Here is a 15,739-nt window from a genome sequence, read left to right on the forward strand (position 1 = left end):
TTTGTGTGGTTTGTGAACGACTCTGGGACCCCAACACTTCCATCAGGGTAGACTGTATTGTGGAGCAGAGCGGTGCAAGCCACAGCCTAGGGCCAGGGTCCTCTGTGAGGTGAGGTGTCCTGTGGCAGGCTGTTGGGACTTGGAGATAGCTCAGGTCTCAGTAACACAGCAGACTGAAGGTGGGGAAACTATTGTCCAGATAACAATTAGGGGCAAGAAAGGCTTTTCTAATAAGGTTCCCTCTCATTGCCACCACACGCTGCCGGGGGAAGGACACACCCAGGATGTCCTCAGTGGAGGAGAGGGTTCATAGAGGAGGAGAGCGCGCGACTCTACAGATGTCTTAGGGCGATTACCAAGGGTTAAACTGTAAGTTTTGAGAAGGAAGTGTCTTGGATCTGGCCGGACAGTGAAGGCCTTTAATCCCAGACCTTGGGAGGCAGAGACAGGCTGATCTCTGTAAGTTCAAGACCAGCCTGGTCTGCAGAGTGAGTTTCAGGACAGTCAGGGCCACACAGAGAAACTTTCTCTCGAAAACAAAAAAAACAAAGTAAAAGAATCTGGATCTGAGCTTAGACTGAAATGGCCTTGGCTCCTCCATGACCCTGAAAGGTGACTCCAAGTACCTTAAGCCTCAGCTTCCTTGTCTGTGAAATGAAAATAAAAAAGCCATTAAATAAGGAAATCCAAGCCAAGTGCCCACTTTACTTCAAAACAGGCGCTGAATAAGCCTGGGCTTGTGTTAGGGATCACTTTCATCTACAGCACGTTTCCTGCCTAATTTTCATCCCTCCTTGTAGAAGCAAAGGACAATATAAACTCGGTTATCTGCTCAAACCTATGTCCGTTCACATTTGGTAATCTCCTTCCGAGGAGCCCGTCACTGTCTGAACTCTGGGATCACAGTGAATAAAATCCCAAACCCTGTGCTCTCGGGGCTGCAGAAGTGGTTCGGAGATTGACAGCACATGCCTTTCCCACAGAGGACCTGTTCTTGTCTCCTAGCGCCCACACTGGCAGCTCGTAATTGTAAAGCTCCCGGGGATCTGCTTCCCTTTTCTAGCCACCATGGCTGCCGCATGCACACGCATGTTCATATAACTAGAAAAGTAAAAACTCAAGAAAAACAAAACCCGCCCTTGTAGAGCTTACATAGAATTTGGGTATGCCAGGCAACGTAGAGAAAGTATAAATGATTGCGAATTGCTAGTCATGTGTGAATCCTAAGTGAAGAAGATTCTTGATTGGAAATGGCAGCAATCAAAAAAAAAAAAAAAAAAAGTCAGAAAAAGACTGAGCCAAGGCCCAGGAAGGCGATGGTGCCTGCACATAAACCCATTCTTTCTCCAAAGAAAGAACATTCCAGAGAAACATGTACCTGAGTGCAAAGACGCCAAGGCACACAACCGTCAGTCTCCACACTGGTGGGTTCTACACCTTTGACCACGGGTCCCAACAAGCTCAGATCAAAAGTACATGAGGGAAACAAGGACTGTACAGAAATGCTTCCTCATGCGGCACAGGACAGTTACCCACACAGCACATCCCCCAGACTATAAATAAGGTGATTTAATATCAAAGAATAGGTTGTGTCCAGACACTACACCATTGTCTGATGGGACCTGTGCACCTGTAGATTTGGGAATCTGAGGGACAACTGTACCAGGACAGAGTTAGAGGACACCACTGCTAGAAGAGTACAGGGAGGGAAAGTCATACTGTACATCGTGGTTATCAAAGGCTGTGATCTAACCCCAGTTCTGCCTCATCACAGGCACGAAGCCCACAGGCCCCTGTGACAGGGTAGATTATCAGGAAAGGCTTCAAGGGCCTCAAAGTTAAATACTAGGAGAGAAGCAAGGAATGTAAATGGTTGTGACGTAACTTTTACAGACCTCAGATCAGAATATAAGTTTGAAAAGTATGTAATGGATGATTTAGTGAGTGATGGTGTCTGCCACCAAGCCTGACAACCTGAGTTGAAGCACCAGGACCCACATGGTGGAAGGAGAGACCAACTCCTGAAAGCTGTCTTCTGACCTGTACACACACACACACACACACACACACACACACACACACACACACATGTAAATGAGATGTAATTTAAAATTAATTTAAGTGCATGATCAAATAAAGCAGTTGAGAACCAGATGTAGTAACACACATGTGTAATCACAGAACTGAGAAGGTGGGTGCTGGAGGATTGTCAAATTCTAGGCCAGCCTGGATTTCATAACAAGACTAATTCCATACAAAAAAGAGAGGGGGCGGTGCTAGCAACTGGAGTATTTGAAACCAAGACACCTGAGGTGTCCAGGGTAAATACTTCTTGATCCCCCAAGCCAGAAAAATATTTTTGACTGACTCTGACAGATCCCTTCACTGGCCTTCTTGGAAATTTCTCTACCTGCTAGGGCAATAGCACAGTCCAACTTTCCAGAATGTAGGTAGGGGCAGGAGATGGCCAGAAGGCTGTACATACTTGATCTTCATTTTAGGTCAATTTTACCACCTTCTGTGTACCCCAAGGCTGTCTGCCTTGGCTCCTGTACTCTGGAAAGAGGATATCCATCTGGCCACCCACCTTTGAGAGTGTTCTAGGACTGGATCAAAGAACCTCTTGAAAGGGCTGGCTGCCACTCCAGATAATTACAGATAAATGCACAGGGTCGTTATGATGTCATGGGCCTGTGCAGGCACAGCTAAAGGAGGAAGTTGCTCACTTTGGGGGAGGGGCAGAACTCTTTCAGGCCATTATAGTCCACTAAGTATATTTGCCAAGTTAAAATGCTTTCTCCATGACTTGGAAAGCGAACAGTCACCTCCCCTTTCATAAGGTTACCTGGGCTACGGAGCTCCTCCTTCCAGTCCATAAAACATGCATGGCAGAGTCACACATCTGACAGAAATAAAGGCTGGGGAAACATCACAGAGTCCTGTTGAAGGGGTGTGTGTGTGTGTGTGTGTGTGTGTGTGTGTGTGTGTGTGTGTGTCAGGGGGTGCAGAGGGTAATATGTGTGGAGACAAGAAGAAGCTGTGCAAAAGTCAAGTAAGGGGCATAGGGGCTATTCCAGAAAGAGCAAGGGGCCTGGCAGCTAGGGTCTCTCATTTCCTAACACCACCCAGCAGCCGAGTCCCCAGATTTTGTGTTTTCCTGTTTGAGTCAGGGTCTTGCTATCCAGGCCAGGCTGATCTCAAACTCACTATAGCTCAAGCTGGCCTCGAATTCTCTGCCCTGTCTGTTTCCTGAATGCTGAGGTTACAAGTCTAAGTCACCATTCCCAGATTGGCCTCAGGCCTTTTACAGAGCAAAGAACATAGTTACTGCATTCACACCTATGTCTAGAATGCGGTGGCAGAAGAGACCACAGGAGTCTCAGGGGTGGCTCGGGATGGAGCTGAGATGACCGACCTGTGTTTGGCATCAAGAAAATGTCCTTACTGAACATCTCAGTAGCAAGCCTCGGACAGGGCTTTTCACAGACGGCAGAAAAGTTCCCTGCAGGGGCTGGTTATTTCTACTTGGAACTTAGAGGGCTAGAGGTAAAACATATAGAGTTAGTCACGTAAACAGCTCAGAACCTAGATTTTAGTATCAGAAGACCGTTCTCACAGGTCCAACTGGGCCTCTCACTTAATTACATGCTCACAGACCCACAATTTAAAACCTGGCAGCCACGGTCTATGTGATTAAAAACCAACAAAGAGGCTTTACTCGTGCCTCTAATACTTGGTTAGAGTTTTTTTTATGGCTGTTCACACATTTTCCTCTAACACTTAAGGCTCTTACTACAACCCTTCAGTCCCCGTCCCCAATGCCTGTTAGTTACTGTCCAACTTTGGTCATTGGTCACCATGACGAGATGCTATTCAACTCAGTAAGCTATCTTGTTCCTTTCCTGAGGTAACTACTCTTCCACCCCACATCTCCGCTCACACACAGGGGCTGAAGTGGGATGCTGACTAGACTTTTTTAGTTTCATTTTATGTGGCATCACATGCTTGCAGCACCAGTGAAGGCCAAAGGAGGGCGTTAGATTCCCTAAGTCGAGAGTTATGGGAGTTAGGGACAGCTTTAAACTGTCATTTGAGGGTAGGAAATTGAACCAAGATACCCTGCAAGAGCAATTGGTGCTCTTGGTTGCTGAGCCATCTCTTTAGCCCTGCTGACAGATTTGGCATCTCTAGTGGCTCTGAGAGTTCAGTATGAGATGTCCATTAGAGACCAAAAGCGCCCTTCATCGGCCACTGCCACTCTCTCTGCACATCTGAGCTTTCTGTGTGGAATCGGTGCTTGTGAGACAGGCCATCAGTCAGCATCATGGAAGACAGGGAAACCTAACTCCGGAGCACTCACCTTTTGCACCTTCATAGACCAAATGTTAGTTCCAACAACAAGCTCTTATGAGAGCTCCTAGCAAGCACATGGGTGGCCAGGCTTGAAGTTCAACCACTGAGTCAAAGTTTCCATTCTACCAACAAAGGAGGCACTGTGGGACTTGCTTAAGGGTCAGGTCACCATGTCAAGCCATCAGTATGACCGGGACATCCTACTCCAAAAAATATTTATTATCTGCCTCCTCCTCTCCACCTCTGGATATCCACACCCCAGCCTTAGCTGCCATCTTTCTTGGGTTTGGAGTGGACAATTACTATAGGCTCTTTTCCTTGTTTTCTGTCCAATGTAGTAGTAAAATACCCTGAAAAAGGCAACTTAAGGGAAAAAGGAAAGAAGATTTTTTTTTTTTTGTTCACAATCCCAGGTTGCAATCCATCATACCAGGGGAAACTGGGGATGACAGGAACTTGAAACAGTATCACATAGCACACAGTCAAGAGCAGAGAGAAATAAATGTGTTCATGCTCTCTTGCTTATATGCTTATGCTCAACTCCATTTCTCCACTCCTACATAGTTCCAGAACCCCTGTCTAGGGAATGGTGCCACCTTCAGTGGGCGCATCTTCCCACATCAATTAACTTTATCAAGACAATCCCACACAGAAATGTCCACAGCCAAGTCAGTGTAGATAATTCCTTGTTGTACCTCTCTTCCCAGGTAATCTGAGTTAGTGATCACACCACCTCTGACCACAGTGAGCATCGACATTACTCCAGCTGCCACTCTGCAATCTGAATGAACTTTTCAAAACACAAAGTAGATAAGGTCACCCCTGCTTGAAAATATGTGACATCTACTTAGAGTGAAAACCACGTACTACAACCTACATAACTCAGTATGCTTTACTTGTTGGGTTCCCCAATAGTTTTCACTTGGAAGTAATTTTGTCTCCCAAGGGATAGTTAACAGCATCTGGAGCCATCCTTGATTGTAACAATGGGTGTAGAGCTAGTATTGCACCAAATGGGCAGAAGCCAGAGGTGCTGCTTAGGGTCCTTAGTACACAGAATGATCCCCAACAACAAAAATTGTCTGTCCCAAAACACTGACCGTGCCAAGATTAAACATCCACAGTGTGAATTCACTTCCTTGGGGTGCTTCTATTCACTACTGTCTTAGTCAGGGTTCTCTAGAGTCACAGAATTCATGGAATGTCTCTTCATAGTAAGGAAATTTATTGTAATGACTTATAGTGTGCAGTCCAACTAACCCAACAATGGGCAGCTATGAACGGGAAGTTCAAGAATCTAGGATTCAGTCCCACAAGGCTGGTTGTTTCAGCTGGTCTTCTGTATAAGCTGGAGTCCTGAAGAAGTATGTTCCGACAGGTGTGCTGGCAGGTAAGTGCAAGCAAAATGAAGAACAAACACTTCCTTCTTCCAATGTCCTTATGTAGGCTGACAGAAGATGGTATGGCCCAGATGAAAGGGGTGTATTACCATGTCTGGATTTAGAGCTTGCTCTGTCCCAGACTAGGCTTGAACTCAGAGATCTGCCTGTCTCTATCTCCTGGGATTAAAGGCATGTACTACCTTGCCTGGGCCTAAGTTTTTCATGTCTACCATGCCTCAAGATCTGGGTCACAGATGTGCCCTCCACTTCTAGACTGTAGTTCATTCCAGATGTTGTCAAGTTGGGACAACCAGGAAGAGCCATCACAACCACCTTGATCTAAAGTTGGTTCCCATCCTCGGCTGTTCTTCCTAGTGACAGTTACAGCCTTCTGTCCACTACGGTGTAGTTATCTCATACAGCAAGCTGGAGTCAGGCATCTTCTAAAAGTCTTCTTACCCCAGTGCCCTGAGCTTTATAGTCGCCTAGTAAGCACCAGGGAGGAAAAGACAGAGCAGAGGGAAAACAAAAAGAGCAACCATAGCTAAGCAGCATCTCCACCACGCTGCGTTGGCTTCACAAAGCCAAAACTCCCATCTCTATTTCAATCGAAAGATCTTAGAGAGCAAACTGAGGGCAGTTTGCAGACTTTCAGAGTTGAGGGTGGGGCTTGGCATGAGGCTGTCTATCAGGACAGGCTTTTGTTCCTGCCCAGTGAAGACTTGAGGCCAAGTAAAATCATGTCTGCTGCAGTACCAGCAACATTCTCGGCATCTTGCAGAGTGAGTGCATGAATATCAGAGAACAGGGGCAAGGATACATGATGCCCATTTCTCTGGCAGCCCAGAAACCCATTTATTGAGCCCCCAATCCCAGCTCTTGCTCATTACCCATGCTTCTACTCGAAGTTCCTGGAACAAAGTTGAAGGTATCTATGCTATTCTGTCCCCTGGAGACCTAGCCAACTCTCTCAAAAGTAACCCAGATGCTTTCACCCCAGCCACTTCCTCCACTTCCTCAGGCTCCTGGTTGGCTCCCTGGGAGCTCTAAGCAGGAGACATGCTGCAAGGGGGCTTCTCTCTAATGCACTCCTTCCAAGAAGCCTCAGAGCTTCACCCTTAGCCCACAGAGGTCCCTATCATTAGCACACAGGGTGGAGAAGACCGGATTCTTTCCTGCACCTTCTGCTTAAGCCGCTTAGTTGCTTAGTTTCTTTGTGGAATGTGCATAGCTTTTGTCAGGAGGAATTATAGAGAGAGCCAAAAGTCCAATACACTACCTTCTTTAGGCTGTGAAAAACCCTATCGAGTAAGGCTCCAGTCTATTACTTCCTTTTTCTATAGTGTCCACAAATATCATTGCTATTAAGAAATCTCATACTATAAATGTACCTAGTCAAATCCCACCTCTCTCTCACCCCACCCCCATTCTCCTTCCCCCTCCCATTTGTTCTTTATGCTCATTAGCACCACCTAGTGGTACCTTACATATTTTAATATTCCTAAAAATTTCTGAAGAGTCCCCTTAAATGTATCTGTCTGTACTAATCTTTTTTTAATCTAGCCTATCCTAAAATAAAACAGAAATATTTTTAAATATTTGCCAGTTCATTTCAATATGATAAGTCCATTAAATGTTCTATATATTTTACTAAAAAAAATCCAATATTTTCCAAACCCAAACAAAACCTTATGAAGAGTTGCATCATTAAACTTTTGCTTGTCTTTTAGGGTTTGGCTTTCCAAGAAAATGCCTATATTTTCATGTACATTTCTATATTCAGTCTGTTTCAGTGTCTTGTTCTGGTTGAAACTGCTATTTGGCCTCACACAGATCTGAAGTTGGAGAAATCAGAAATGTTTTAATACCCCCTCAGATAATTGTGTGGATTCCTCTCTGATTCTACAACCAGACTCATAAAGGTATATTTTCATAAAGTTTAGCTGAAATGCAGAATTTGAAACCAGATCTATGAACATTTTATATAATGTTAAAAGTCACTAGACTATCTCAAACAGTGAAGGAGTCTCCTCCATTTTTCATGTGTGTGTTGTAGATGTGTATACAATGTTTACACATATATGATTATCAGGATAAAGCTGTAAAAGGTACCTTGGGGAGTTGAAGTCAAGGAATGCCACAAAGTCACACCATGCAACAGATCAAGCACAAGAGGTTTACTGGGGGAGGACGGAGAACAAAAGGTCATTTTAGAGTAGGGATGGGGTGGGGGAAGGAGAGAAGAGAGGGAGGGAGGGAGGGAGAGAGAGAGAGAGAGAGAGAGAGAGAGAGAGAGAGAGAGAGAGAGAATCTCTCTGTGTATCCCAGGCTGTCCTCAAATGCTGGGATGGCAGGTATGTGTCGACATTCTCAGAAGAAAAACAAAAACAAAAAAACTAGACTTGACTAAGACAGTAGCTCAAACTTGGAAAGCTGTTGCTATAAGGCAAACTCCTAAGATGGAGTGTAGGAGTAATGGGGAGGGAGTGGGAGTTATGTTATGACTTTAAAACAACTTATGCTTATGACCAAGTAAAAGATTCACTGTGTCTGAATTTGATTTCCTAAGTCCCTCACGGAACTCACTTTCCCATGATTCTCTTGTGGTAAAGGAAAGAAAGAACCTTACTACATGAGAAAAGATACCAAGAAGGCAGAGGGTTTCTGCTGGTGCTGGTGACTTCGTCTCTCAGGTAATAACAAAAAAACACTTTCCACCTGCTTCTATAACTCCTTTGACTTCCCCCTCTTCGTATCAATGGTAGAGACACAAAGATATAAATATATGCAGATATAAAAGTTTAGATCCAGATTCTCACAGTGCCGCCATTATGTCTTACCTTACTTTCCCCACCATATAATATGCGGTGTTTATTTTCTGCCCCCTTTATTCTCACGACTCTCCATAGTCTTTGAGCAGACATGACCTGTCTATAGGCATATGTTTTCAGGCAAATGCTTTCAGATGCGGGTCTGCCTCTCCACTCCGCACTGACTTCATGGCATTTGTTCATCCTGCATGTCGCAGCTGGTAACCTACTTTATGTTTAGATATGGAATGTCCCCTGTCCCCAGCAGCAGGCTTGAATATTGAATGTTTGGTTTCTAGATAGTGGTGCTATTTTTGTTTTGTGGTAGAAATGTCAGGAGGTGGGGATTGGCTGAAGAAAATGGGTCACTAAGAGTCTGTGTACCTTTGAAGATGATGCTTAGTTCCAGGTCCATTTCTTTCCCTCTTCTTGCCTGCTTCAAGGTAAAGAGGATTCTTCACCACATCCTTCCATTGCCAAGTGTGTGGTCAAGAAACCATAGAACAAACTCTCTGAAACTGTGAACAAAAATAAAGGTCCCCCCCCCCTTAGATAGTTCAATTAGGTATTTGTTCACAGTGACAATAATTGACAGAAAAAGAACAGAGAAGTACAGTTGGTGTTGTGGCTCTATCCTTGGCCATGAACTTGGCTTTCAGATATTTTAAGAAAGGACAAGAGAAAATGTAGAATGCTGTAAGCAAAGCTTAATGAGTGGTTCTGGTAGGCATTCAAAAGGCCCAATTACTGACAGAAATGTGGACAGAAAAGACCAAGCTCATGAGCTCTCAGGTGGGAATGTGGATTCTATCTGGTGGGAATGTGGATTCTATCTGAAACAGGATTGGAGGCCAAGTATGTTACATTCTGAGAAAATAACTAATCTTTATTTTGCTTGTTTTCTGAGACTCTGAGTGAGGCTAAATCTTAGAATAATGTACCAATGAACGTGGCAGAGAGATGGTTAAGACAGGACAGCAATCACGATACGGCATGGTTATTGCTGGCTGCTTTTAGCCAGGTTTACCATAAGAATTGGGATCAGACTGTAAGCATAAGGTCTTGAAAATGTACAGTACAGCCAGAAGAGGAACATGTGTTTAAAGTTGCAGACAGAGAGCCTGGTTTTTAGATTAATATTTCTAAGAGGAAATCAAGTACTTTAAATTGGGACGCTATGGGGAAAATGCCTTACTGGAATCTCAGGAATTGGTCAGACTCTGCTCATCAAAAGGCCAGGTAGGGTAACACAGTAGAGCTAGCTTGGTGGTGTGGGCATGGTGAGCTGGCCTGAGGGAATGTGAGCTGGAGAACTGTCTCTGCCCCTGGTCAACTGTATTATTGGATAAGCTAGACAGGGCCAGTGCTGGAGAGCTCATCCTGGTGGTGGGAGTACCGGAGAGTTGCCAGGCTACTGCCCATGCCCAGCTCTAGGACTTTGAGTTGGCCAACCCCCACATCTACCTTATCTATGAACTGGTTGAGCACATGAAGGGACTGGTCCTGCAGATCCAGTGCCACAGGATGTCCACGACACAGGCAACAACAGGATAGCTGAGAGGAGTCCTGGTGAGGATCCAGTACTGTAGAGGAAGCCAGAGGCCTCTAACTACACCAATGACTTACTGCAATGAAGATTTGCAAGTAAAGATGTATAGACAAAAGGGTACTGTGGGATATATTCTGACACTCTACAGCTTCTACAAGATTTTGTTGTTGTTGTGGTGGTGGTGGTGGTGGTGGTTTGTTTGGTTTTGTTTGTTTTGGGGAGAAGGTTGCAAGAGCAGAGGGCTGATATGAAGGGATGAGGAGATTAATGGGACTGGAGTATGTGGTGTAAAATCAATAAAGAATTGATCAAAAGTTAAAAATACAAAAAAAAAAGTCCAGGTGAAGTTTTAAGTCTCCTGAAAGACTTAGCTTTGAGGAGCAAGAACCAGGGTTCCCTGCCTGCATGAGGTCACCTGGGTAAGAACTTCCCCAGATCCAGCTGCCAGCTTCTCTGGTCCAAGAGGGCACAGCGACTACTTGATCTGGTAATAGACCTTGGTGTTATCCATGTGATATTTGTTTTTGCAAACACAAAGAACTTAAGAGTTATGGGATGGTGACTACTTCCACCAAGACTCCAAAGGAAAGCCTGGCAGGACAAACAGTGCATATGGCAAGGTTGGGATCCTTGTGGGTATCACTGAGAGAGGGTAAAGCCAGAATCTGTGAAGGTGAAGCCAAAGCTACAGTGAAGAATCCAGAGTATTGGAGATCCCAAACATGTGTGCGTCTATGAAATAGTACCCTCCAGACTGAAACATTTCTCTCCTGGAAAGAGGTGGTTAAGAAACTGGAAATTCCAAATTAAACATACACCCTGAAGGAAGGCTCCCAAAGTTTTAGGAAATGAACAACTCACAAGTCTCAGGAGTATAAGACTCAGAAAGCACTTTCCTCTCCAACACATGAACTGTAAAGACGGCTGTTGGGCTGTCTGCAGAGATACAGCACTTGTACCCACAAGTGTGCTCAATCAGCCATTGGCTTTTCAGTGATGCAGTGTTTGGGCCATCCATGCTCTTGTAAGTAACTCCTAGAAATTCACAGATCCATCAAAATGGCCTTTGGTAGACTCATTTCTCTCGTCTGTTCTTGGCTCCCTGTCTGTAATGAAAAAGTTTGCTCATATCTCTCCCAGAAAAGTCACAGAACAAGAAACTACAAGCAATGAATGGAGCCAGTCAAGAGGAACCACGTAGACTACAATGAAAACCATTAGAGCAGAGCTGCCTGGTCCTTTTGGGGTTCCTATCATCATGCCACATACCCCAGATCCTGGAAATGGAGCCGTGGAGTGTAATGTTTATGCTGTTGGTCTTACTTTGGCTGGATGCTTTCATGTTTTCCTCCTCTTCTCTTTGAGGTGGAAATGTTGTTCTTTCCCATCATATCTTAGAAGTATGTAATTCCTTGAGCCTCAGAAGAGACCTTCACTTAGGACTCTTGAACAAGGTTGGAGTCATTAAGACTGACATGGACTACATTTATTCTGCATCGTGAGATGGGCATGACCCTGGGGGGAAACAGCAGAATGGTATGGTTTGTATAGAGAGAATCCTCAAAAGGCTTATGTTTCAGATGCTCTTCAGATAATGGCAGTATTTTTGGAGATGGTGGAAACTTTGGGAGGGAGTAGTAGCAGAAGTAACTGGTCACCATGGTATGTTGTTGGAGGTGATACCTGAGCCCCAGGTCCTTGCCCTCTCTTTTTGTACGCCCTGAGGCACAGCATTTCCTCAATATTATGCTCCTACAGTATTCTACTCAAGTACATGGCACAAGCAACTAAGAACTGAACCCCATGAAAGCATGAGTCGTGATGACCCTCCAGTTGTTTCTGTCAAATAGTCTGTCACAGCATCAAGAAAAGCAACTAACACAACCTATACCACTTCAAGTAGAGTTGGAACTGCCACACACATGACATCCCAAACTGAACTGAGTGTCAGTACTTATTTATGAGAGGACTTGGGTAGATCACGTAGGATGAAGTAATGAGTTTCTTAACTGTCCACCTCGTCATGACCTGCAGGACTGTTCTCTGGTGTTTGGTAAACATTTTCATTGCACCTTGGAGAGATTTGTCATCTGAAGAGCAGAACTGTCTCTTTCTTCACTCTTTCCCTTTGTCTGTTGTACAATTCCTTGCCTCCTCTATCACTAAAAAGACAAACTAACAAACAAAACCCCCAAAACACTTAATTTTGGGATGGTTTAATTGGGCTGCAGTCTGCTCAGACACCTGGGTAGATAGCAGAAAGTGGAAAGATCATACTCTTGGGTGTTGGGGAGCTGTATATTGTATGTGTGAAGCTCTTGCCTTGTAAGCCTGAGGGATGGAGTTTAACTCTCTACACTTACGTATAAAATAGTCAAGCATGTGCTTTGCAATCCCAGTGTTGGGAAAATGGAGTCAGGAGGCTTGCTGGTCAGTCAGTCTATCCTAACTGGTGAGCTCTAGGGTCACTGAGAGACCCTGTCTCAGAGGAGGTAGACTGTGGGGGTCTGAGTCCTGAGTGATTGGCTATTGTTGACATGGGCGTGGCCATGACAAGGTTCCAATGCCTCAGACCTATAGGAATGGCCAAGCCTTACTCCCAGGGGAGGCTCAGAGGCACCAAAAACAATCTTTCTCTGGTCTGAGTGTGAATGTTGACAGTGGATGAAGAAAATACCAACTATCCACCCCTCACCCACATGTTTACGTGGCCTGAAGACTGATCTTCTAGAGATTAGCTAAACCCTCCTCCTCCTTTTCCTCTCCTCCTCCAGCTGTACATAATAACCCCACCTCCTGGTTTATCTGTATGTAATAGCCCTATGTCCCGGCTCAGCTGCGTTTCCAAGGTTCTGGGACTTCTCCATCTCAGTGCCAAGACCACCTAATCCCAGATTCCCTGCACACATGTTGGTTGTTTCATTATGCCCCGACTACCTCTAACCAGGGGTTTTCAGTATGGAGTCAAGGACGTGGCAGTAGATCCTCAAGGAGGACACCTGAACAAGGGCCTCTGGATCCATACGCACCCAAACACACATATGCACCTCAGATATTCTCAAGCAAGAAAACCAAGTTACAAGGGAACATTAGCAAGCTTTAGACAAGGGAAAAGGGCTAAGGACGGAAAAGTGGTGGTGAGAACTGGGGAAGGTGGGTTGGGAAAGCCCCATAGGTCATAAATAGATCCACTCCTACACTTTGGGTGTTGTGCCATTAGATGTGACCTGTCCTATATTTCCTGGGGGCTGATTTTATGGAAGAGACAACTCCTCTCTTCCAACAGGTTGTCCTGATTGGCAGAGGAGGACTTGGGCCGAGCCAATGACACCCAGCCTGCATACCACCTCACATCCCTGTGCCAAAACATGTTCCTAATTTCACTTCCCTGTGCCCAAAACATGTTCTCCAACTTCAGCTGGTTGGACTAGATCGGGTGGGGACTGAGGGCTCATTGGATTAAACATCACTCTTGAATGAAGTACATTCCACAGTCAAGTAAACAGGTGTGGTAGAGGTGGGCCCAGCCCAGCTGTGCTCTGGAGGAGTGTATGGTCAGGTCTGTTGGAAGAACTCGCCGGCCCATCTAGGCTCTGACACTCCTACCCAGCTGAGGTCTTAGACTTGCCCAGGACCTCTTCTTTCCTCCTAGAACTTTCCTGGTCACGTCCTCCCTAGGTCCTGCTTACAGTTTGTTGGTGACTTACATTCTAGCCACCTCTACTTTGGGAGGAAGGACTAAAGAAGGGTAGGAGAGACTTCTGTCAGGGTGGGGTACCCCTTGCCTGCCATGGGCTGGGCCTTTTCAGTTGGAGCTTACTACTCAGGACAAGACCAAGCCTTGAGACAAGTGGCCTGGCTCTCTGGAATATCTGGGAAATTATCAGGAAAATTATCTCCAAGCTATTTTCTTTGTTATATAAAAATAGCCTATATTTATTGTACCAGCATTCTAAAATTACCCATGTTACCTTTCTACAAATATCATAATTGGTTCTTTCCCAGTCTTTCTGGTATGCCTATAAACATGTATTTTAAAAGGTCTGAATAGATATATGGATGTATGTACATGCATATAAATTGGGACCATTTTTTTTTAGTGTTGTTTTTTTTTTTTTTTTTTTTTTTCATTTGTTTGAGACAGAGTTTTGCCATGTAGCCCAGATTGGCCTCCAACTTGTGCACCTCCTGTCTAAGCCTCCCCACCCCCCACTCCATCCCCTGTTTGCTAGGATCGTAAACATGCATCACTACACCTGGCTTTTGTCCTTGACAGTTTTTCTGCCCTTTTACCTTCTCACGGACATTTTCCTATTTCCTCAATTATTCTTGAATAACCTTAGTGGTTATATCACAGTTCCGTCAATGATAGCACTAGACTTATGAGGCTGGGTTGACTCAGAGCTTACTTTCAAACAAAGGGGGCACAAGCACGGTTTGTCATCCCATCACTTAAGAGGCTGTGGCAGCCATGAGCTACACAGGAGACTCAGTGTCAAAAAACCAAAGGTAGCAAAGAGATTAATCTGAAAGGGGGCCACTTCATTTTTCTCTCCCTTTCCCCATCCTCATGTGCACACACGTGTGTTCCTGCATTCAGGCATTTATTTTATGCATGTGTGTGTTTGTGTGCTTGTATGTATGTGCATACATGTGTGTGAAGGCCAGAGGAGCCTGTTATTTCTCAGGTGCCAGTGCCCTTCACTTCGTTTGCACAGGATCTCGAATTGGCTTGGATCTGGCTGGCCTGACTGGCCAGTAAGTGCTGCCTTTCTCTGCCTCCCCAGCACTGGGGTTACAAGTGCGCGCCACCATGTTCACCTTTTCTTATGTGAGTTCTGGGGACCAGACTAAGGCCCTATGTTTGCAAAGTACCAACTAAGCTTTTGTTAGCCTCCCTTCCACCCTTCAGGCCTCTATGAAGTTGTCTGTGAGGTACCAACTCAGGCTCCACCCAGTCTATAGTACCCCACAGCACCCCATTCACAGCACCAACCATAGTTTAGTGAATTTCTTTGGGCTGGTGAGATGGCTCAGATAATAAGTGTACTTACTGCCACACCTGATAATCCAAGTTTGATTCCTCAGAACCCACCTGGTGGAAGAAATAAATGGAGACTTTCTGCTTCCCTGCGTGAGCAGCCTCTGCCCCTGTACCCACAGAGCAAATGCCATCCCTCTACATCACCCACCCTCAGAGGCTTCTCACCCTTGGCCTTTTTTCTACAGAATCTTATCTGTTCATATTCTTTTCCTACTGTATTCTTCCCAGGATACAGTCCAGCTCCTAATTAACATGAGAATGGGTTAGAACAAGTTACACAAGACCACCGCACGGAACCCGGAGTAACCATTATGACAGTTTTATTCAAGTGTCTGAGAGCTCTGGCGTTGGGACCAGGCTGAGATCAGCATTACACCGTGATACAGTTGGAGGCTTAGCCACTGAACCAAGCCCGCTTGGCATCTCATCAATAATGTACAGTACCTTGAAAGAAATGAAGAGAAAAAGCCAAAGGAAAGAACCTGATAATAAGCTTCCTTCAGGACTTTTCCATCTTTAAATACACAATAACACAATAACTTAAATTCCAAAGCAAATAGGGACTCAAGGAGGGACTCACAGAGAAGACACTGGAGCAGAA

Source organism: Micromys minutus (genome assembly GCF_963924665.1).
Source record: "Micromys minutus genome assembly, chromosome: 1".
NCBI classification, from domain to species: domain Eukaryota; kingdom Metazoa; phylum Chordata; class Mammalia; order Rodentia; family Muridae; genus Micromys; species Micromys minutus.